At 44.7% G+C, this 24,151-nt stretch overlaps 1 protein-coding gene across 1 annotated transcript in view; it reads left to right on the top strand.

Moving 5' to 3' along the window:
* Positions 1-24,151, top strand: part of LOC118394269 (calcium-binding protein 7-like) — a 66,481-nt gene that overhangs the window by 27,462 nt on the left and 14,868 nt on the right. The gene's annotated exons all lie outside the window — the stretch shown is intronic.

Here is a 24,151-nt window from a genome sequence, read left to right as displayed (position 1 = left end):
GATGTGCCCGTCTCCGGAGCCTGACCAGAAGACCTTTTATGGCGTCGTTGTTCTGGTTTGCCGGTTGGGAGCCGATCCATTGTCCTGGGTGGTGGGCAAAACACAGGATCCGCTTCGGAAAAGTTGTATTCCTGGTCGTGATGATGGTGAGTTGACGTTGCTCTTATATCCAGTAGTTCCTCCCGACTGTATGTAATAAAACCTAAGATTACCTGGGGTACAAATGTAAGAAATAACACGTAAAAAAACAAAATACTGCATAGTTTCCTAGGAACGCAAAGCGAGGTGGCCATCTCTGTTCGGTGCCGGAAGTAGGAGCCAACAGGTCCCAGACGTTCTCAATGGGATTGAGATCCGGGTTCTTTGCTGGCCATGGAAGAACACTGACATTCCTGTCTTGCAGGAAATCACGCACAGAATGAGCAGTATGGCTGGTGGCATTGTCATACTGGAGTTCATGTCAGGTACCACATGAGGGAGAAGGATGTCTTCCCTGTAACATACAGAATTGAGATTGCCTGCAATGACAACAAACTCAGTCCGATGATGCTGTGACACACCGCCCCAGACCATGAAGGACCCTGCACCTCCAAATCGAGCCCGCTCCAGAGTACAGGTCTCGGTGTAACGCTCATGCTTTTGACGATAAACGCGAATCCGACCATCACCCGTGGTGAGATAAAACCGCAACTCGTCAGTGAAGAGCACTTTTTGCCAGTCCTGTCTGGTCCAACGGCGGGGGGTTTGTGCCCAGTTCAGCCTATTGCGGACAATCTGAGCACTGATGGAGGGATTGTGCATTCCTGGTGTAACTTGGGAAGTTGTTGTTGCCATCCTGTACCTGTCCCGCAGGTGTGATGTTCGGATGTACCGATCCTATGCAGGTGTTGTTACACGTGGTCTCCCAATGCGAGGACGATCAGCTGTCCGTCCTGTCTCCTTGTAGCGCTGTCTTAGGCATCTCACAGTACGGACATTGCAATTTATTGCCCTGGCCACAGGACTGCAGTCCTCATGCCTCCTTGCAGCATGCCTAAGGTGTGTTCACGCAGATGAGCAGGGACCCTGGACGTCTTTTCTTTGGTGTTTTTCAGAGTCAGTAGAAAGGCCTCTTTAGTGTCCTAAGTTTTCATAACTGTGACCTTAATTGCCTACCGTCTGTAAGCTGTTAGTGTCTTATTAACGACCATTCCACAGGTGCATGTTCATTAATTGTTCATGGTTCATTGAACAAGCATGGGAAACAGTTTAGACTCTTTACAATGAAGATCTGTGAAGTTATTTGAATTTTTATTAATTAGCTTTGAAAGACAGGGTACTAAAAAAGGGACATTTATTTTTTTGCTGAGTGTAGTATATTTGCTGAGTGTATAAAAAATAGGAACACCTGCTCTTTTCATGACAAAGACTGACCAGGTGAATCCAGGTGAAAGCTATGATCCCTTATTGATGTCACTTGTTAAATACACTTAAATCAGTGTAGATGAAGGGGAGTAGACAGGTTAAAGAAGGATTTTTAAACCTTGAGAAAATTGAGACATGGATTGTGTGTGTGACATTCAGAGGGTGAATGAGCAAGACAAAATATTGAAATACCTTTGAACTGGGTATGGTAGTAGCTGCCAGCCAGTTAGAGTATGTCAAGAACTGCAATGCTGCTAGGTTTTTCACGCTTAACAGTTTTCCGTGTGTATCAAGAATGATCCACCACCCAAAGGAAATCCAACCAACTTGACACAACTCTGGGAAGCATTGAAGTCAATATGGCCCAGCATCCCTGTGGAATGCTTCCGACACCTTGTACAACCCATGGCCCCAGGAATTTATGCTGTTCTGTAATCATGGCCTATTACCAACCGGGCACGCAGGGCACATGCCCAGGGGCCCTGACCTCTAGGCCCCCCCCACTGATTTTGTTATTTACTCTCACTCAGATATCATATTAACATGGCATAAATAAATAATGGCAAAATGTGTATAATTTCAGGAAAATAGCTGTAAAACGGCAAACAATTTAAAAGATATTTAAAGCAAACACATTTGTTTACATTTTGTTAACAGGAATTTAAGCTTTCTGCCCTTATCAGATATGTCTATCTCCTGGGACATCTTCTTACTCGTGGACGGGACACCGATCCCCGAAGAATTTATCAAAATACTTTTTCTGCTAACAGATCCCTCTGTACATATTAAATTATCATTTTTAATCCCGGTGCTGAGTTCAACCTAACTAGAGCAACAAGAGTATGGACAAGTAAGAGATGGATTTCATGCTATTCTTTATTGTGAAAAAGAGAGAGAGGAAAGAAAGGAGACACTGGAGGACGTGCACGCCATCATAAATCTACTGTACACATAGCTTTACTAGGCAGACCCGCCATCACAAAGCTTTAGCTAGTTGTTAGACCTGACAGCATTGATCATTCTACAGACACTGAAAGAAAGCTATCCAAAGCTGTACAGCGGCCTTGACATATAACATCAAGCTAAAACCGAGTGCAGAGCCCTACTCACTCCACAACTGATTCCTCTGACATTGCTGCCAAGAGTGAAGAAAGAGCTAGACGTCATACAAGAGTTCAAGGTTGTCATCATAGTGGAGGAGCACAAGGACTGGAGTGTCAGCATGGTGGTTGTTCCAAAGAAGAATGAGGACGTGCGGATACATGTCGATTTCACTCGTCTCAACGAGTCAGTATGTAGAGAAAAATACAAACTTCCCACTGTTAAACAGACCCATGGCTCACTTGCCGGGCGAAGATCTTCAGCAAGCTTGACGCAAACATGGGTTTCTGGCATATCCCGCAAGCTGAGGAGTCAGTTAAGCTAACAACCATCATCACATCTTTCAGACGTTACTACTTCAATAGCCTGCCTTTCGGTGTCTCTTCTACACCTGAACACTTAAAGAACAGAATGGTGACAGAGGTCACCGAAGGCCAGAAACCAGATCCGAGTCCAGAAACAGTGCAAGGGGATAGGCAGGCTGGTAGTCAGAACAGGCAGAGTGGTCAGGCAGGTGGGCTCGGAGTCAGGACAGGCTAGGGTCGAAACCAGGAGGACTAGAAACAAACAGAGACTGGGAAAAATAGGAGCAAGGAAAAACGTTGGTTGACTTGGCAAACAAGACGAACTGGCACAGAGAGACAGGAAACACAGGGATATATACCCCGGGGATAATAAGCGACACAATCACAAGGACAGGTGAACCAGATCAGGGTGTGACACATTGTTGTTTTCCAAATTAATCGGATGGATTACAGTGTGGGCCAGATGACATCTGTGAATTTATTGGAGCTAGGGTAGGGTTAAATCGTTTACTTTCCTTTTGAATGATTGCAGAGAATCACTGGCTATAGCAATACTTTATTACCTGTGAAATTATAACTGTGATTAGTTTGTGGGTGAATCGCTTATTTGTTTTTCAATCAAAGAAACCACCGTGAAGGTATTCCAGGATGATATTGTGTCTTCGTTTAATGAAAAGTAATTTGATGTTCATTGGATATAGAATAAGATACTGTACACATATTTTATGTTATCAAAATATAATTGTGCAGTTAGCAATATTCCAACTTTGTTGATATGCAAGATCAGTTGGATACACACTTAGAAAACAGGGTTCCAAAAGGGTTCTTCGACTATCCCAATAAGATAACCCTTTTTGATTCTGTGGAAAGGGTTCAACATGGAACCCAAAATAGTTATACCAGGAAGCAAAATCTTTGTACCTTGAACCAAAAAGGGTTCTTCAAAGGGGACAGCCAAATAACCCTATTAGCTTTTAGAAAGCAAATGTTTTTCTATAGAGTGCATGGATTGTGGAAATGTTCTGTAAATAGCTTGGATACATTTAGGATCAATTTTGTACAGATTTGTTTCTATGCATAGTATTTGATATTTGCATTTGACCTTTTTGGGTGTTCTCATGGTTCTAGCGTGAATGCTCAGGTTTATCCCACAGAAACCGAATGAACACCAACTTAGAGATCCATCACAGCTCTATGTAACATCCTATATCCATGGGTCAAATTGGAATTTGTTAGACCACCACCAAAACAAAGAAAAAACGTAGCCATTTTGTACAACAAAAGATAAAATGACAAAAGCAGGATTTTTTAAAAATCATTCACTGACCTCTTGAAAATCTTCATCAGATGACAGTCATATGACATGTTACACAGTACATTTATGTTTTGTTCGATAATATGCATTTTATATCCATAAATCTCGGTTTACTTTGACGCCATATTCAGAAAATTCTCCAAAATGTCTGGAGGAATTATAGAAAGATAGATAGAAATATTCATCATAATAGCATTCCAACCGGGCCATTCATGTTCATCTGGGGCTCATTGGAACAGACGAAGCACTCGAACGCATACGCGCCTTCAAGCACATGGAAATCTTTTGCGACACTTAGTACTTTCCTTCCCATTAGGTCAAAGTTCACAGCAAATGCTCCATTACACTTTCTACTGAATGAGGACATCTAGTGGAAGACATAGGAAGTGTTTCCAGATCCATAACTTGTTGGGAAGGGAGGGGGCGATGACGTCAATGTTGCCCCAACTTTCAGGATTTCAAAACTAGTTTGGAAGATTGCCTGCCCTGTGAGTTATGTTATACTCAGACATAATTCAAACGGTTTTAGAAACTTCAGAGTGTTTTCTATCCAATATTAATAATAATATGCATATATTAGCAATTTAGGACAGATTTTGATGCAGTTCACTATGGGCACGCAATTCATCCAAAGCGGAAATACTGCCCCCTATCTCTAACAGGTTTTAAATACCGTAGAACTTTTGCGGATCACATGAATCACTCCCTTTTCAAACAATCTCATTACTATCGTTCCCATCGTCCGCCTCATAACGCCAGCCAGGCCCGATCTCTGAGGCACAAATAAATCCATTATCCACTCTTTCCTAAAAAAGTGTATTACTTTGAAATGCACCTTTGTGTGTGTGTGTGTGGGTGTGTGTGTTCGATCATGGTTGATCTCCAGAGAGAGGGTGTTGGACTGGGAAGAAAGAGTAGGTGTGGAGGCCTAGGGGCCTGAAAAGTGTTATAGGTTACCAGGTGCACAGAGCTGAAGTGGTAGGCCCAGGGAGGGACAGGCAGGCGGGCAAGCTGGGCAGAGAGAGTAGGCCTAGAGGCCTGGAGGTATGGACTTAGGCTGTGAAGAGGAAAAAAGATCCATGGCTGGGGAGTGATCTGAAGTGATAGGCCCAGAGAGAGTAGGCCTAGAGGCCCCATCACCCCCATCAGCCCCTGGTAACCTGTTTGTAGAGCGAGAAGTGCAATGAGCAAGAAGTGGGACCCAGCAGAGCTCCTTCATTGATTATTATTGGGTAAATAATTGCCTAAAACGACCAGTGGCCGATCCCAGGTGGGGGGGTGTTGGCCCCCCCTAGAGGGTCTCACCTAAACCAGCCATGGACCCCCTGCCCACCCCTGAGGGCCCCTGGAGCCCCCCCTCCCCGCACCCCATGACAAGGTGCACGGCTGGACTTGTTGTCCATTTGGGACCTGGGATTCTTAGTTCGCAGGTCCTGGATAAAAAAAAATCGGCCTTCGTGGACAATTTGGCTAATGCTCTACATGTTGACCCAGTGAGCCATTTTGAAAGTGGAGGGCACCGAGGTCCGCTACAATTCCAGATTTAGTTTAAATGTTACTGATAATAAATTATAGTATTTTTTTCTGACTGTAATATATGCCACTTAGCAGATGCCTTTATCCACATTGACTTACTGTACAGTGAGCGCATACATATTTAGCAGGTTTGAGATCCCTGCAGGAATTTAACCCACAACAGAGTAGCTAGTGCCATGCTCTGAGAAACAGAGGACCACAATCCTGTGAATATGTTGCACATTAAAAGCAGGGTAATGTACTACTTCAAACCTCATAACATATCTGCTACCACTAGAGAGGATTTTCATTCAAAGCTGGGAGTTTACCAAAAACACAGACAGCATCCCCTTTAGAATACTCCAGAGCCATGTTAGGCCCCTGTTACAGCAATATTGAAAAAATGTTGGATGTGCAAGTAGGCCCCTTTCCAGCAGAAGATGGGTTAGCGGTTTAAAAAGAGCCTGCAGAGCCACACATCACACACACACACAGTTAAAAGATCGTAAGCATAGATTTTTAAGGGCCTTACATGAAGAGCTGCTGCAATTACTGATGTGAAGAAGTTGTCCTGGCAGATGGGAGCTTGACTGGAGGAGTACAACACACACGCACACAGGGTCTGACTGGAGGAGGGAGTACTTCTCTGGATCTGAAGCATGGAGAGAAACCCAGGATTATAGGAGTGTGTGTTCATGCGTTTGTTTGTTTGTTTGTATGTGTGTGTGTGTGTGTGTGTTTGTTTGTTTGTTTGTTTGAGTGGATCCCAGGATTGTAGGAGTGGGTATTTCCTCTCCTCATGCCACTTCACAGCAGATAAAAACTAAACTCAAGGCAATAATTTTACTCTAGGCAATGGATGCCTCAAAATCCTCAATAGATACAGTGGGGCAAAAAAGTATTTAGTCTGCCACCAATTGTGCAAGTTCTCCCACTTAAAAAGATGAGAGAGGCCTGTAATTTTCATCATAGGTACACTTCAACTACGACAGACAAAATGAGAAAATAAATCCAGAAAATCACATTGTAGGACTTTTAATGAATTTATTTGCAAATTATGGTGGAAAATAAGTATCTGGTCACCTACAAAAAAGCAAGATTTCTGGCTCTCACAGACCTGTAACTTCTTCTTTAAGAGGCTCCTCTGTCCTCCACTCGTTACCTGTATTAATGGCACCTGTTTGAACTTGTTATCAGTATAAAAGACACCTGTCCACAACTTCAAACAGTCACACTCCAAACTCCACTATGGCCAAGACCAAAGAGCTGTCAAAGGACACCAGAAACAAAATTGTAGACCTGCATCAGGCTGGGAAGACTGAATCTGCAATAGGTAAGCAGCTTGGTTTGAAGAAATCAACGGTGGGATCAATTATTAGGAAATGGAAGACATACAAGACAACTGATAATCTCCCTTGTTCTGGGGCTCCACGCAAGATCTTACCCCGTGGGGTCAAAATGATCACAAGAACGGTGAGCAAAAATCCCAGAACCACACGGGGGGACCTAGTGAATGACCTGCAGAGAGCTGGGATATAATGTTTACTCATCTCATATGTATATACTGTACTCTATACCATCTACTGCATCTTGCCTATGCCGTTTGGCCATCGCTCATCCATATATTTATATGTACATATTCTTATTCATCCCTTTACACTTGTGTGTATAAGGTAGTTGTTGTGAAATTGTTAGATTACTTGTTAGATATTACTGCACGGTCGGAACTAGAAGCACAAGCATTTCACTACACTCGCATTAAAATCTGCTAACCATGTACATGTGACCAATAAAATTGTATTTAATTTAATTTATTTCAGCATTCAGCAATATTTGTTTTCACCTTGGAAGTAGTCTATGGGTCATGGGTGACTGTAAACTACAGATGTAGTATCTTAATTTGACCAGTTTCTCACAGCAGGAAATTAATCCTGCAGCAACAGGACATTTATTTTTTTGCATTTTTTGTTAGGGCACATCAAGTCTGAATTTTTTTAATGAAAATGACAAACTTTGGAAGCCTTTTTTAAAACAATTGTGATTTCCTGCAGCGCACAGGATCACACAACAGTGTGATCAAACTAAGATAGCACACTGTACTATTCGTGTACTATAGCCACCACAGGCTAAGGTTAAGCATCAGCTACTTACAAACAAAAGGGTTCTATAACACCCTCTGAAACACCTTGGCTGAAAGGCACTTCAAAACTGCTCAATAATAATAATAATTCTGTAGATTAGGTGTCTAGCACCCCTGATTTGATCAGGGTGTTTCATTTGGTGTAGTCGACCGGATCTTTCTTTTTTAGTCCAATCCTGCTGATTGTTTTGTACAACCCTGTTACATGTTTTGTTGACTGTGCCCACATGTTCTCTCAGCTTATGTGGGCTCAAACAACAAAACTCCTCCATAATTCTACTCCCACTTTAGCATTGTCTGAATTCTGAGCCAAAATCACCTCAAAGTAAGATCAACCCAAGTCCTTCAGACAAGTTTCAGATAGGAAGTCTCCTTTGAGTTTCCTGTGAATATTGCTGCTATCCCAAATTAACTTACACGTTGAACTGATATCTGTCTGGCTCCCAAGTAGTTTCTGTCTGATCAGATACTAACTTAGTTGTGAGCTTCAGCGAGATACTGTTAGTGGCTTTGTGCTTTATTGATTTACAGTACTCTGGGGGACTAGGACACCTTTCTCTTGTGGGGTTAAACTTTAAATGGTTCTGTAAAACTCAGTGATCTCCAGATCTTCCCTAGTGCGTTTTATCCTCCATCAAGCCCCTAGGGGACTGAACGTAATGGCGTTCTATCTTTGAAGTCCAACAAGCACCTTTTTACATCAAAGCAAATGCCACTCAGTACGAATAAAATGGTGGCAAACACTCCCAGAGAGAGGAGGATGCGGCTCTGAAGCTCACCGAAGCAAACAGGAACAAAGAAAAAGAAAGGGAACAAACACAGATCTGTTTAAAGGTCAAAATCAGTTACAGGAAATCTGTGGCAGCAAGGAAACATTATTTGAGATAGGGCCAGGGTCAGGAAGTAATGCTTGCTTACTTGATCTGTTTTTCGGTGAATATTTTCTACAGTATCTCAATCTTTTCCATCCCCTATGGGCTATATTATACCTTACGTTTTGTCCATGACCATATGCTGTCCATCGCCCTAGGTTGTATCTTGTAGAGATAGACAACTTTAGTACATGGTGAACTGATATTTGAACAGGTAATGTTTGAAACAGTCACATTTACATTCAGGGCTATAGTTTAAGTTGAGGATTCAGAAAGTGGTGGAAACGTCCCCATAATTGGTATGCTTCCCCGTTATCATTTTGAATAGAAATCTTTCAAATTATTTTTCTGATACTAAGGTCCCCTCCTCATTTAATTGTTGATCATATTCATATGAGATTCATAAGAGATTGACAGTCTTTAATTTGACTAATAAATTGTGAATATTACTGTTACAATTCTCTGCCCATATGTCTGAAAATGTGATTGCATCTTACTAGTAGAAAAAAAGTATAAAAAGCAGAGCATTTTATGTCTCTTGGGGACAATTAAGACAGGACATTATATCTTTGTGGATTTAGCTGTGTGTCATGTGGCCCCAAAGAGAAACAGAATCTGCAGTATTATGCTGAATCAAGCTCCATTTGAGGAATAGTTGGAGTGCACGCTATACAATTTTTTTTACATCTTTGGGCTTTGTGATTCTTTTCAGATAAATATAGTTAGGGGTTTGTCTTGATTTCAAAAACAGTAGTTTGAGGTATTTTGATTCATGCACTGTAAAACAGGATACGTTAGCAGAAGTCAATACATTTGCGGCAACTGATTGCTTCAGTTTTTGGTAGTTATGAAACTTAAAAGTATTGATGTATACAGTACTTCTGTTAATTAACATACACATTTGATTACATGTAACTTAAAGTAATTACAATTACTAACTTTATTACACTGATCTATAGTGATTTAAAATATATATCGATTTAACCAATTTTGTTTATGTAAACATAACACACACCTTTCATGTAGTTTTACTACAAACTTCATGTTAAAATAACGTAATATTTTTTGTCATGCTTACTTCCTAGCCATTAGCCTGTACTCAATTACAATTAAAGTTGCGACAACTAATACGCAGATTAAAAACTATAACTTACTTAAATCAAAAGGTAGTTGTACATCTAATCAAAACCTTTGTGGCAATAGTTTTTTTAGTAGCATCAACTAAAACTAAATAAATGCAATGTTAATAGAACATAAAAAAAACAAAAAAAAACATGTACAAATGAATGCTTTTAAACCAGGAATATAATGGATTAATTGTTGCAGTAACAATAACACAAAAAACTCCTAATCAAAGTACATTTAAAGAGAATACAGTAAAAGGTTCACATGTTAGATAACATAGTGCAAGGTTCACAATTAAAGAGCACAGATTGAGGTCAATGTGGCAGGGGAGGTAATGTTTGGTTCAGTCATTTTCAATTCAGTTGATTTGGTTAAGTAAACTGAAATTCTAATATTTTCCTCATTGCCTCCTTTGAGGAAAACCATTAGAATTTCAGTTTACTACCTGAATTGACTGAATTTAAAATGGAATTGAACTGACACTGACCTCCACTGAGACATTGCCCTTATGTAATCCCCAAAATCAACTTGTCAGTGCTAGGCCGTGTTACATACGGTGGACATTACATTACATTACATTTAAGTCATTTAGCAGACGCTCTTATCCAGAGCGACTTACAAATTGGTGCATTCACCTTATGACATCCAGTGGAACAGCCACTTTACAATAGTGCATCTAAATCTTTTAAGGGGGGTGAGAAGGATTACTTTATCCTATCCTAGGTATTCCTTAAAGAGGTGGGGTTTCAGGTGTCTCCGGAAGGTGGTGATTGACTCCGCTGTCCTGGCGTCGTGAGGGAGTGTGTTCCACCATTGGGGAGCCAGAGCAGCGAACAGTTTTGACTGGGCTGAGCGGGAACTGTACTTCCTCAGTGGTAGGGAGGCGAGCAGGCCAGAGGTGGATGAACGCAGTGCCCTTGTTTGGGTGTAGGGCCTGATCAGAGCCTGGAGGTACTGAGGTGCCGTTCCCCTCACAGCTCCGTAGGCAAGCACCATGGTCTTGTAGCGGATGCGAGCTTCAACTGGAAGCCAGTGGAGAGAGCGGAGGAGCGGGGTGACGTGAGAGAACTTGGGAAGGTTGAACACCAGACGGGCTGCGGCGTTCTGGATGAGTTGTAGGGTTTAATGGCACAGGCAGGGAGTCCAGCCAACAGCGAGTTGCAGTAATCCAGACGGGAGATGACAAGTGCCTGGATTAGGACCTGCGCCGCTTCCTGTGTGAGGCAGGGTCGTACTCTGCGGATGTTGTAGAGCATGAACCTACAGGAACGGGCCACCGCCTTGATGTTAGTTGAGAACGACAGGGTGTTGTCCAGGATCACGCCAAGGTTCTTAGCGCTCTGGGAGGAGGACACAATGGAGTTGTCAACCGTGATGGCGAGATCATGGAACGGGCAGTCCTTCCCCAGGAGGAAGAGCAGCTCCGTCTTGCCGAGGTTCAGCTTGAGGTGGTGATCCGTCATCCACACTGATATGTCTGCCAGACATGCAGAGATGCGATTCGCCACCTGGTCATCAGAAGGGGGAAAGGAGAAGATTAATTGTGTGTCGTCTGCATAGCAATGATAGGAGAGACCATGTGAGGTTATGACAGAGCCAAGTGACTTGGTGTATAGCGAGAATAGGAGAGGGCCTAGAACAGAGCCCTGGGGGACACCAGTGGTGAGAGCGCGTGGTGAGGAGACAGATTCTCGCCACGCCACCTGGTAGGAGCGACCTGTCAGGTAGGACGCAATCCAAGCATGGGCTGCGCCGGAGATGCCCAACTCGGAGAGGGTGGAGAGGAGGATCTGATGGTTCACAGTATCGAAGGCAGCCGATAGGTCTAGAAGGTGAGGAGACAGATTCTCGCCACGCCACCTGGTAGGAGCGACCTGTCAGGTAGGACGCAATCCAAGCATGGGCCGCGCTGGAGATGCCCAACTCGGAGAGGGTGGAGAGGAGGATCTGATGGTTCACAGTATCGAAGGCAGCCGATAGGTCTAGAAGGATGAGAGCAGAGGAGAGAGAGTTAGCTTTAGCAGTGCGGAGCGCCTCCGTGATACAGAGAAGAGCAGTCTCAGTTGAATGACTAGTCTTGAAACCTGACTGATTTGGATCAAGAAGGTCATTCTGAGAGAGATAGCGGGAGAGCTGGCCAAGGACGGCACGTTCAAGAGTTTTGAAAAGAAAGAAGGGATACTGGTCTGTAGTTGTTGACATCGGAGGGATGTAGGTTTTTTCAGAAGGGGTGCAACTCTCGCTCTCTTGAAGACGGAAGGGACGTAGCCAGCGATCAGGGATGAGTTGATGAGCGAGGTGAGGTAAGGGAGAAGGTCTCCGGAAATGGTCTGGAGAAGAGAGGAGGGGATAGGGTCGAGCGGGCAGGTTGTTGGGCGGCCGGCCGTCACAAGACGCGAGATTTCATCTGGAGAGAGAGGGGAGAAAGAGGTCAGAGCACAGGGTAGGGCAGTGTGAGCAGAACCAGCGGTGTCGTTTGACTTAGCAAACGAGGATCGGATGTCGTCGACCTTCTTTTCAAAATGGTTGACGAAGTCATCTGCAGAGAGGGAGGAGAGGGGGAGGGGGAGGAGGATTCAGGAGGAAGGAGAAGGTGGCAAAGAGCTTCCTAGGGTTAGAGGCAGATGCTTGGAATTTAGAGTGGTAGAAAGTGGCTTTAGCAGCAGAGACAGAGGAGGAAAATGTAGAGAGGAGGGAGCGAAAGGATGCCAGGTCCGCAGGGAGGCGAGTTTTCCTCCATTTCCGCTCGGCTGCCCGGAGCCCTGTTCTGTGAGCTCGCAATGAGTCGTCGAGCCACGGAGCGGGAGGGGAGGACCGAGCCGGCCTGGAAGATAGGGGACATAGAGAGTCAAAGGATGCAGAAAGGGAGGAGAGGAGGGTTGAGGAGGCAGAATCAGGAGATAGGTTGGAGAAGGTTTGAGCAGAGGGAAGAGATGATAGGATGGAAGAGGAGAGAGTAGCGGGGGAGAGAGAGCGAAGGTTGGGACGGCGCGATACCATCCGAGTAGGGGCAGTGTGGGAAGTGTTGGATGAGAGCGAGAGGGAAAAGGATACAAGGTAGTGGTCGGAGACTTGGAGGGGAGTTGCAATGAGGTTAGTGGAAGAACAGCATCTAGTAAAGATGAGGTCGAGAGTATTGCCTGCCTTGTGAGTAGGGGGGGAAGGTGAGAGGGTGAGGTCAAAAGAGGAAAGGAGTGGAAAGAAGGAGGCAGAGAGGAATGAGTCAAAGGTAGACGTGGGGAGGTTAAAGTCGCCCAGAACTGTGAGAGGTGAGCCGTCCTCAGGAAAGGAGCTTATCAAGACATCAAGCTCATTGATGAACTCTCCGAGGGGATCTGGAGGGCGATAAATGATAAGGATGTTAAGCTTGAAAGGGCTGGTAACTGTGACAGCATGAAATTCAAAGGAGGCGATAGACAGATGGGTAAGGGGAGAAAGAGAGAATGACCACTTGGGAGAGATGAGGATCCCGGTGCCACCACCCCGCTGACCAGAAGCTCTCGGGGTGTGCGAGAACACGTGGGCGGACGAAGAGAGAGCAGTAGGAGTAGCAGTGTTATCTGTGGTGATCCATGTTTCCGTCAGTGCCAAGAAGTCGAGGGACTGGAGGGAGGCATAGGCTGAGATGAACTCTGCCTTGTTGGCTGCAGATCTGCAGTTCCAGAGGCTACCAGAGACCTGGAACTCCACGTGGGTCGTGCGCGCTGGGACCACCAGATTAGGGTGGCCGCGGCCACGCGGTGTGGAGCGTTTGTATGGTCTGTGCAGAGAGGAGATAACAGGGATAGACAGACACATAGTTGACAGGCTACAGAAGAGGCTACGCTAATGCAAGGAGATTGGAATGACAAGTGGACTACACGTCTCGAATGTTCAGAAAGTTAAGCTTACGTAGCAAGATTCTTATTGACTAAAATTATTAAAATGATACAGTACTGCTGAAGTAGGCTAGCTGGCAGTGGCTACGTTGTTGACTTTGTAGGCTAGCTGGCAGTGGCTGCGTTGTTGACACTACACTAATCAAGTCATTCCGTTGAGTGTAATAGTTTCTACAGTGCTGCTATTCGGGGGCTAGCTGGCTAGCTAGCAGTGTTGATTACGTTACGTTGCGTTAAAAGAACGACAATAGCTGGCTAGCTAACCTAGAAAATCGCTCTAGACTACACAATTATCTTTGATACACAGACGGCTATGTAGCTAGCTATGTAGCTAGCTACGATCAAACAAATCAAACCGTTGTGCTGTAATGAAATGAAATGAAAATGTGATACTACCTGTGGAGCGAAGCGGAATGCGACCGGGTTGTTGAGTGCGGAAGTTCTATTCAGTAGACGTTGGCTAGCTGTTGGCTAGCTAGCAGTGTCTCCTACGTTAAGGACGACAAATAGCTGGCTAGCTAACCTCGGTAAATTAAGATAATCACTCTAAGACTACACGCTCTAAACTACACAATTATCTTGGATACGAAGACAGCAAAGACAACTATGTAGCTAGCTAACACTACACTAATCAAGTCGTTCAGTTGAGTGTAATAGTTTCTACAGTGCTGCTATTCGGTAGACGGTGGACGTTTGCTAGCTGGCTAGCTGCTGGGCAGATAGCAGTGTAGACTACGTTCGGAAGACGAAATACGAAGTTGCAATAGAAGTGCTGACTGTTTCACTTTGTTGTCCTCTTTCTTTTCCTTTTTCTTCAGTCCTTCTTTTGTCCTTATTTTGTCTTCCTTTCTTCTGTTAACTAGATATTTTTTATTGTTATTCTTTGTAAGCTAGCTAGCTTCTTCCAGGAGAGTCCCTAGCAACTGCTTAGCAACAAGTAAACAATTCTGCTAGCAATTCAGCTAGCTAAGATAACTGTACAATTTTATGAAAAATAGTTAATTTTTCAAAAGCCTGTCTTTTTTGGTTTGTTCCTTGTTTTGTCTTCTATTGAGTCTTGCAGTTCTCTTGATTTTTTCGATGTACTTCACTCTAAAAAACCATTTAAATCTCAATATATACAGGACATAGCGTGGACAACACGCTTGAAAAAAGTAACAGTTGTAGACCTATTCAAGTGTCATGTTAATAACGGTAGGCAACATGCTTAAAAATAGTCATCTCAATGCATTTGAGCAAGGAAATAATAAGTTAAGGAAAATGGTAGATCTAAGAAACACCATGACCTACAATTATTAGCCTACACACGGCAAAGGTTCACTTTTAAAGAGAACACTTTACAGTAGCACTTCCACCATGGTCGGTGTCATCTGCATCTGCCTTTGGAATAGACAGACAACAAAGGACAGTATTTAGAAGTTATCACAAGTTTGGAACACGGAATCACAATTTAACTCAGTATAACTAATATATTAAAGCAGGTCAAATTAGTGTAAAAACAGTATTGCAATTTTACCTGCGACTCCATGCCCAGAGCACGCCAGAGATCATGGAACTCCTTTACAGGTAGAGTGTCGGTGACTATAACCTGGCGCAGCAGGGCGAATGTGGTCTCCATCTTCCTATTGATCAGGAGTAAGTTCCTTTCCATCTTCTGAACTTCTTAGACCATTTCCTGCCTCAGCGTTTCAAGACTCCACGAGTCCTCTCCAAGGGGGAAGTTTGGCAGAAAGTTATCTTCAGCCCACCTAGTGCAGTGGTTCATTCTCTGGATTGTTCTGCTTCTTTTTCCTGCATTTATACAGACCTCCTGACATCCTGCTCTCCTCAACTTGGTTCTGTAGTTACCCATCTTGAATTTGATGCTGTTCTTCCACCCATTCCACCCAGTGTCAGATCCTGCCTCTTTCAGAGAAGTGTTTCGTAACAAGAGCTGCCTTTCCTTTCTCTCGATCATTTGGGTAAGCCTTGAAACTGTACACAGTAGTAGAAATGTCATATGTTTGGTCTCTAGACAACTGAAGATATATTTCATTCCTTTCAAAGGCAGAATTTTCTTCTCTAAGATTCAACTCGACCTCCAATGCAAAAGTAGGCATGTGAAAAACGTCTGGTGGCCACCTACTGAGGCGCTCTGGGGAAGACACATCTGAAAGTATTTCTGTCAGCTGTAGAAATTGTATCTCAATTGGACAGACAGGTTAACTTGTGTAGATGATAGTTCATAGGAACAAAGATGTTCTACATACCATGACTCAAAGTGACTGCAGAGAAGATAAAATGGTTATTCACAAGATATATCTGAGCAATTTTGCAGAGTTGAGGCAGCCCCCCATTGACTAGAACTGACACAAACATGCCAGGGGCATAGTCTGTGCCATCAACGGTGACCTTCGATGTAGTGTAGATTGTGCTGCTAGTTGTCTGTCCCCAAATGTATACTTGAGCTAATTCTGGTAGTGTTAAAACTAGGATATAGGATATATACATTAGATGTTTGGGCCTGTGGTGTGACAAATGATGGAGCACTGAGATGATACGCCATCATGTACTGGTGTCTGGTTGCCAATGTCTTAAAGTTCTGTGAGTCTTGTACAACCCTTTTGAAGAAACAATGTTTGCCCTCAAACCGCATAGTCATAGTCTAAATGTGCACCAAGGGCCCAAAACACTTAATAAGGTTGGGATAGTGCTCAACATAGTGATGTTTAGGGCAAAGTCTATACTCAGGGAAGATCTCTAAGAATCGGTCTGTGATCACTAATTTGACACTGCAAATACTTAATGGTCTCATCTGTAAACGCTGGACACAATGCCAATTCTATAATTTATTTCAAGTCCATCAAAACTAGCCATGAACCATCACCCTCTGGGACTTCACAGCCCACCAACAATGGAAGTAATCTGAAGAGAGTGGAATTATCATGTCCATTCCCACCTGTAGTCCTTTCAGAAGTGAATGTCTTGGGAATGGGCTGTGGTCTATCAACTTTGTCTGTGTGCTGATATGGAAACAGTGCTATCTTCCTGTTGAAGTAATTGAATGTGACGTACTTAAGGCGAATCCTATCTTTTAAGGCAAAGAGAGTTTAACAGGCAAAATACCTTCCAAAAGAACATGAAGTATATCTGGTGGAAAACCTGTGATGGGGTGGAAATACCGCAGTGACTCAGGACACAATCCACTTTCACACCAAACTGACTGCTCAGAGTATCACTTTGCACAACATTTTGTACATGAATGTCATGGTTGGCTTTAGATCTCAGGCTAAACTCTCCTTCATTGGACTGAAACTGTTTGTTGGTGGCCCTACAGAATCTACAAACCTACTCTGCTCTGAAAGACTAGAACCCCCCCCAATCCATGGGAAGCAAGATTGTGAGCCAAAACACAAGAGATGGTTCCCTTGACATTCTGACCAATGGATTCAATGAAATCATCAATATTCAGTTGGAGGACATCCTGATCAAGATTTGAACCATCTTTGTGGGCATGAATGTCAACATTTGGTTCGGAGATTTTGTTTACAATATCAGTTTTTAAATAGTTCTTGAATCATCTGAAGTATTGGAACATAGACCAATGTGTGTCCAGGCTGCTCGAAGTCTAAAACATAATGTACCGGATGGCGTTTTCTCCTCTCGGAAGATGACATCTGCGCACCTTCAGCAGTAGCACTTGCAAGAATTTTACTGTCCATGACCGCATCGACAACTTCTTTAAGCATAGTATCACTAATAGTGTGGTCATGCTTCTGCAATACCTCGTTAAAGGAGAATATCTACTTTAATATGTGGTCAACTATTTATTGTGTAGCTGTGTCTGACACGATATACTGCAGTTTTTAAATAAAGAAGCTACATTTTGTTTCAGCTGATTCCTCAATTCACCAGTGGCATCATCTGTTTCTGTGCTCTGGCTGGGACATTCTTCACATAAGTCATCTGATCTAGTGGCATCTAGTTATGAGTTTGCTGACAGACAATGTCATGACAAAAATGTGACCTAACACTCACTTGGTGTGTCCTACACTTGTGTGAATTAAATGACAGGTACACATTTAACTACTAGCCTTCTGTCTAGAGCACCAATATCCTTGAGTCAGGCCTGTAGAGAGAAAGTATCAATAAATAATTAGTATTACAATTTGTAGTGGTAACAGTCTTAGGGTTGGAAACTAGTAGGTAGGCCTACTACTGTTCATTCAGAGAATTACAGAAAATGATATTCATAACTTTAGATATGTGTTTCACACTCAAGCCAAATATCAACGTCAGAAAATAAGCATATGTTATTTGAATAGTACATAACTCATTCAGAATTCATGTTAACTTTCAAAACTCTGAGTACTGCATTGTAATTAGGAAGCATGCCATTGAATCAAGCTTAGGCTGCACCATTTTTTAGCACCTGTCACATTATACTCAGCAATTACAGACATCCTATCAGATATCAAGGTAAGACCCAGATGCAGACCGTGTCGAAGTAACAATGTTTATTATAGGAACAGGGGAAATGCTACAGGAAGGCAGGCAGGCTTAGGGTCAGGTCAGGCAGAGGTCGGTAATCCAGAGGTGGGGCAAAGGTACAGGATGGCAGGCAGGGTCAGGGGCAGGTAGAGTGGACAGGCACATGGGTACAGGATCAGGACAGGCAAGGATCAAAAACCAGGAGGATGAGAAAGGAGAGACTGGGGGAAAGCAGGCACTGACGCAAAAATGCTGTTTGAACGAACTGGCAACAGTCAAACAATAAAACACAGGTATAAATACACAGGGGATAATGGGGAAGATGGGCGACACCTGGAGGGGGGTGGAGATAATCACAAAGACAGGTGAAACAGATCAAGGTATGATAGTACCACCCCTCATCTGGCGTCTTACCTGGGCGCATATCTGGTTGACCGGGGTGGTGTCGGTGGAAGTCGGCAATGAGGGCTGGGTCCAAGATGTCTCTAGCGGGGACCCAGCATAACTTCTCTGGGCCATAACCCTCCCAGTCAACCAGGTACTGGAAACCCCTGCCCTGTGGTCGAACCCTCAGGAGGAGCCACACCGTGAACGCCGGATGGCCATCAATGACACAGGGAGGAGGGGTGCGCCTGGAAATAGAAGACAAAGGGCTGTGAGACACGGGCTTACTTCTAGACACATGGAATGTAGGATGAATACGAAGGGTACCGGGCAACAGAAGGTGGAGAGCAGAGGGGCTGATGATCTTGGAAATGGGGAAAGGGACGATAAACCGGAGGGATAGTTTGAGAGACTCCACCCGGAGGGGAGATCCCGGGGGGACAGCCATACCTTCTGCCCGAGATAATACTGGGGAGCCAGGGTCCGATGGCGATCCGCTTGTCGTTGATACCTGGCGGTGGTCTTGAGGAAGGCTCTCCTCCTGGTATGACGTCACCGGCGGACAAACATCTGGGCAGAAGGTATGCCAACCTCCTCTTCCTGCTCAGGGAAGAGCGGGGGCTGATACCCCAGGGAACACTCAAAGAGAGATAGGTCCATGGCAGAGCATGGAAGGGTGTTGCGGGCGAATTCGACCCACACAAGCTGCTGGCTCCAGGTGTTGGGGTTGGCAGAGATCAGGCAGCGCAGGATAGTTTTGAGGTTGGCTCGCTCCGACTGGCCGTTGGACTGGGGGTGTAACCCGGAGAACACTTTGGCCGACAACCCAATGAGGGTGCAGAACGCCTTCCAGAACTGGGACGAAAACTGAGGACCCTGGACAGAGACCATGTCCACTGACAGTCCATGCATCCATGAGCTTGGACATCTCTTTGGCAGAGGGTAGTTTGGGGAGAGGAATGAGGTGGGCAGGTTTGGAAAACTGATCCACTTCGGTCAGGATGTAGGACGTGGAGCCCGTGTTCTTGAGGGGAGCGGGAGAAGACGAGTATGTCATCAATGTAGATGAATATGAACCAGTTCAACATGTTGCATTCACCAGAGCCTGGGTATCCAGGTGTCAATGCACGGGCACAGGGTCCTGTCCTTTTTCTCCACGAAGACGAACCCTGTGCCGGCAAAAGAGGAAGAGGGATGGATAAATCTAGCAGCTAGGAAGTCCCCAATGTAGGTATCTATAGCCTTGGTCTCTGGTCCCAACAGAGAGTACATATGTCCCCAGGGCAGCGTGGTGCTAGGGAGAAGGTCAATCCCACAGTCATAGGGTCGGTGCAGCGGAAGCGACTAGCTGAACACCTACCGGAGGTCCTGGTACTGGCAGAGAGGTCAGGGGCACCTTCCGAGCCCCCAGGAAGACATCCCGGGGCAGGTTGTGCTGACTTTAGTCAATGGGCATGGCAGAACAGGCTCCAGCCCATGATGGCACCAGTAGACCAGTTAATGAGGGGATTGTCTCACCAGGAGAATCCCAATACCACGGGAATCAGAGGGGACTTGATAAGCAGGAACTGGATAGTCTCGCTGTGCTTCCCGACATCCATAGGTTGATGGGAGTGGTGTTGTGAGTGACTCGGCCTATAGAGCATCTGTCCAGCGCTCTAACGTCCATGGGAATGGAAAACGGCTGAGTGGGGATGTTCAGCTTGGACAACAGGATAGCGTCCAAGAAGCACTCGCCGGCCCCAGAGTCAGTGACAACCTGAAGAGATTTGGACTGTTCTCTCCACAGCAGAATGGCATGAAAAGGGGTGCGATCAGGTGAAGCAGGAGCCTTCTCCATATGGCCCACCAGAGTACTTGCGCCTATCAGTGAACCTGGTTTCTCTAAAGGACAAGAAGACACAAAATGACCAAGATTCCCGCAATACAGACAACTCTTGGTGTCAATCCTGTATTGCCGTTCCGCTGGCGACGCTCCAGCTCTACCTAGTGGCATAGGCTCAGGAAGCGGTGACTTGGCCATCTTCGGCAGCCCTCAGCGCAGGTCAGGAATCCTCGGGTTCTCTCAGCATTGAGACCACCGGGAGCTTCCGGGATGACTAGGAGACAAGGTGGGATCCCTGGTCGTGCGAGTGAAATCCAAATTCCTTTCCCTCCATCGTTCCCATAATCGGCCATCGATATGGATGGTCAAAGTGATGAGGGAATCGAGCTCCGTAGGTACTGCAAGCTCATACTTGTCCTCTTCCGAGACGCTGTGCAGGAACATATCGAACAGTGCCTCTTGATTCCAAGCACTCTCCGCTGCCAACGTGTGGAAATCCACCACATAATCAGCTACACTGGGAGTCCTTCCGGGGCGGCCTCTCGCCCAGAGAACGGGGCATCAAAGATCTCCCACAAACCCCTCCAAACTAGCGCATCTGACCGACTGTTGTTCCCCCACGGCAGTAGCCCAGGTAGGCTATCTTGGTGCGATCCGAGAGGAAGGAGGAGGGCTGAAGCTCGAAGATGAGTGCACACTGAGCTAGGAATGCCCGACAGGTGTACGGCTCTCCAATGAAGTGTCCCGGAGGAGGTAAGCGGGGCTCCCGAGAAGGTGGAGTGACCGAAGAGACGGCGCTGCTAGCAGCTGAGTCGCTGAGTGGGGTTAACACCGTAGTAGGCGGCCTTCCAGACAACCCGTGGAATTGCTCCAGCAAACTGTCCAATGCCCCGTCATGGCATTCAGCCAACATTTGAACCCCATCCACAAGGCCATGAAGCAATTCCTCGTGCATACCGATGGTGGCTCCCTAGGTGAAGATGGCATTGCACAGTCTGCTGGGTCAGTCATTACCATTTTCTACATTGTAGAATAACAGTGAAATTATCTAGTAACAAATGACCATCATTATGTTTGGAGGAAAAAGGGGGAGGCTTGCAAGCCGAAGAACACCATCCCAGCTGTGGAGCACGGGGCAGCAGCATCATGCTGTGGGGGTGCTTTGCTGACGGAGGGACTGGTGCACTTCACAAAGAGATGGCGTCATGAGGCAGGGAAATTATGTGGATATCTTGAAGCAACATCTCAAGACATCAAGTTAAAGCTTGGTCACAAATGGGTCTTCCCAATGACAATGACCCCAAGCATACCTCCAAAGCTGCGGCAAAATGGCTTAAGGACAACGAAGTCAAGGTATTGGAGTGGCCATCATAAATCCTGACCTCAATTCTATAGAAAATTTGTGGGCAGAACTGAAAAAGCATGTGCGAGCAAGGTGGCCTACAAACCTGACTCAGTTACACCAGTTTGTCAGGAGGAAATGGCCAAAATTCACCCAACTTATTGCGGAAGGCTGCATGAAATGTTTGACCAAGTTAAACAATTTAAAGGCAATGCTGCCAAATACTAATTGAGTGTATTCAAACATCTGACCCACTGGGAATGTGATAAAATAAATAAAATCTGAAATAAATAATTCTCTCTACTATTATTCCAAAATTTCACATTCTTAAAATAAATGGGTGATCCTAACTGACCCAAGACAGGGAATTTGTACTAGGATTGAATGTCAGGAATTGTGAAAAACTGAGTTTAAATGTATTTGGCTAAGGTGTGAACTTCCAACTTCGACTGTATATGCTGAGCACTTGTTGGCTGCTTTTCCTTCACTCTGCAGTCCAACTCATCCCAAACCATCTCAATTGAGTTGAGGTCAGATGATTGTGGATGCCAGGTCATCTGATGCAGCACTCCATCACTCTCCTTGGTCAAATGACCCTTACACAGCCTGGAGATTTTGGATCATTGTCCTGTTGAAAAACAAAAGGATAGTCCCACTAAGTGCAAACTAAATGGGATGGCGTATCTCTGCAGAATGCTGTGGTACCAATGTTGCCTAAGTGTGCCTTGAATTCTAAATAAATCACAGATAGTGCCACCAGCAAAGCACCCCCACACCATCACACCTCCTCCATGCTTCATAGTGGGAACCACACATGAGGAGATCATCCGTTCACTTACTCTGCATCTCACAAAGACATGGCGGTTGGAACCAAGAACCTCAATTCTCAAGTAGAACGATTTCCACGGGTCTAATGTCCATTGCTCGTGTCTCTTGTTATTGGTGTCCTTTAGTAATGGTTTCTTTGTAGTAATTTGACCATGAAGGCCTCCACTCAGTCTCCTCTGAACAGTTTATGTTGAGATGTGTCTTTTATTTGAACTCTGTTAAGCATTTATTTGGGCTGCAATTTTCGAGGTGCAGTTAACTCTAATGAACTTATCCTCTGCAGCAGAGGTAACTCTGGGTCTTCCTCTGGGTCTTCCTTTCTGTGGTGGTCCTCATGAGAGCCAGTTTCGACTGCACTTGAAGAAACCTTTGAAGTTCTTGATATTTTCTGTATTGACTGACCTTCATGTCTTAAAGTAATGATGGACTGTTGTTTCTATTTGCTTATTTGAGCTGTTCCTGCCATAATATGGACTTGGTCTTTTACCAAATAGGGCTATCTTCTGTATACCCCCCTACCTTGTCACAGCACAATTCAGAAGGATGGGACAAATTCAGAAGGATTCCACAAATTAACTTTTACCAAGGCACACCTGAAATGCATTCCATGTGACTACCTCATGTAGCTGGTTGAGAGAATGCCAAGAGTGTGCAAAGCTGTCATCAAGTTACTAGATGATTCCATATGGGCTACGGAGTGGTGCAGCGGTCTAAGGCACTTCATCTCAGTGCTTGTGGCGACACTACAGACACCATGGTTTGATTCCAGGTTGTATCACACCCGGCCATGATGGGGAGTCCCATAAGGCGACGCACAATTGGCCCAGCGTGGTCCAGACCTGCTTATTTAAATAAAGGCAAGTCAGTTAAGAACAAATTCTTCTCTGCAATGACGGCTGACACCGGCCAAATACGGACAACGCTGTGCCAATTGTGCGCCGCTCTATGGGAATCCCAATCACGGCCGGTTGCAATACAGCCTGGAATAATTTTTTAAATATGTGTTAAAAAATAAATAAAAACCCTGGAATGAGTAGGCGTGCCCAAACCTTTGACCGGTACATGACGTCAGACATAATCAAGGTCAAACTTGACTGTCAATCTATCATCAGAAGTCCTCATATCAGAAGACCTGATATCAGATAAACTCTCCGATACATTTCATCTGATTAAACAAATTACCAGTCTCACAAAAAAAAGTGTTATGGGAACCTAAAACAGTTATGCTACTGCAACGTTTTCACATATATAATGTTTACAGAACTTAATACAACAAAGTACTGTTTGGGTTTACAGTGTGTTAATAGATGTCTTGTGCTGACAGCTATGGCATTGATATTAGTAATATACTGTAAATGTACACCGAATGTACAAAACTTTAGGAACACCTTCCTAATATTGAGTTGCATCTCCTTTTGCTCTCAGAACTTCCTCAATTCGTCGGGACATGGACTGTACAAGGTGTCGAATGCATTCCATAGGGATGTTGGCCCATGTTAATTCCAATGCTTCCCACAGTTGTTTCAAGTTGGCTGGATGTTCTTTGGGTGGTGGACCATTCTTGATAGACACGGGGAACTGTTAAGCGTGAAAACCTAGCAGCATTGCAGTTCTTGACACACTGAAACCGATGTGCCTGGCACTTAC

This window comes from Oncorhynchus keta, chromosome 14 (genome assembly GCF_023373465.1).
Source record: "Oncorhynchus keta strain PuntledgeMale-10-30-2019 chromosome 14, Oket_V2, whole genome shotgun sequence".
NCBI lineage: Eukaryota > Metazoa > Chordata > Actinopteri > Salmoniformes > Salmonidae > Oncorhynchus > Oncorhynchus keta.
This window is presented reverse-complemented; position numbering and strand designations above follow the sequence as displayed.